Source organism: Cannabis sativa, chromosome 7 (genome assembly GCF_029168945.1).
Source record: "Cannabis sativa cultivar Pink pepper isolate KNU-18-1 chromosome 7, ASM2916894v1, whole genome shotgun sequence".
Lineage (NCBI taxonomy): Eukaryota > Viridiplantae > Streptophyta > Magnoliopsida > Rosales > Cannabaceae > Cannabis > Cannabis sativa.
Genome location: NC_083607.1, coordinates 8,786,089 through 8,787,470, shown reverse-complemented (window position 1 = coordinate 8,787,470; position 1,382 = coordinate 8,786,089).

Sequence of the window (1,382 nt, the reverse complement as noted above, 5' to 3'; positions counted from 1 at the left end):
CTTGAACACACAGTTTTTGAACAACATTATTCGAAAATGGTAGCTTACATAACACTGTTTGATGAACCTGAATATTCCTGTGAGGAGTGGACAATTTTCCTGACAAACCTGTATGACATCATAATATTACAACATTAGCAATAAAATAATGACTGAAATTCTTATAAGGTTGAAAAATTTTCTTCTAGGACAAAGACAAGACATTATGAACTCTAAGACAACTCAAATATCAAGGACTATGAAAAAATAAAAGCATTAAACAGTACAAACCCCTAAGGACTTCCTTAGAGAAATAAATCGGACCGAGTCAAGAGCTTTAGTAAAAATATCTGCAATTTGTTTGCTAGTTTCAACATATTCTAAGACAAGAATTTTATTTTCCACAAGCTCTCTAATAAAGTGATGACGAATGTCTATGTGCTTTGTGCGAGAGTGTTGAACAGGATTCTTAGAAATGTTTATAGCACTAGTGTTATCACAAAAGATGGTTAAAGTTTTCAAATCAAACCCATAATCTGCCATCATTTGTTTCATCCATAACAATTGGGTACAACAACTACCCGCAGCAATGTACTCAGCCTCTGCTGTGGACAGAGAGATTGAGTTTTGCTTCTTGCTATGCCGTGAAACCAAATTGTTTCCAAGATAGAAACATCCACCACTAGTACTTTTTCTATCATCTGCATTACCTGCCCAATCAGCATCACTAAAGCAAACAAGGTTAGAATTAGTGTCTTTTGAAAACCAAATCCCAAAATCAATAGTGCTATTTACATAGCGAATGATTCTTTTAACAACAGAAAGATGGGATTCCATGGGATTTGCCTGATAACGAGCACAAACGCCAACACTATAGCAAATGTCAGGACGACTAGCAGTAAGATAAAGCAAACTTCCTATCATACTTCGATACAAAGTTTGATCTACCTTTACTCCTTGTTCATCTTTGCTTAATTTCAAAGTTGTGCTCATGGGAGTGTTGGTATGTTTGGCTTTCTCAAGACCAAACTTTTTCACCAAGTTCTTTGCATACTTGCTTTGAGTGACAAAAGTTCCCTCATCTGATTGCTTTACTTGAAGACCGAGAAAATAAGTGAGTTCACCTACCATACTCATTTCGAACTCCTTTTGCATTTGGGAAACAAAAACCTGCACTTCAGAGTTAGAGGTAGAGCCAAACACAATATCATCAACATATATTTGAGCAACAATCACATCAGAATTAATGTTTTTGATGAAAAGTGTTTTATCAACATTTCCTCTCTTGTAATCATGAGAAAGCAAGAAATCAGTTAGACGCTCATAGCAAGCACGTGGTGCTTGTTTTAGACCGTACAATGCCTTGTCTAACTTATAAACATGATCAGGAAAATGTGGATCCT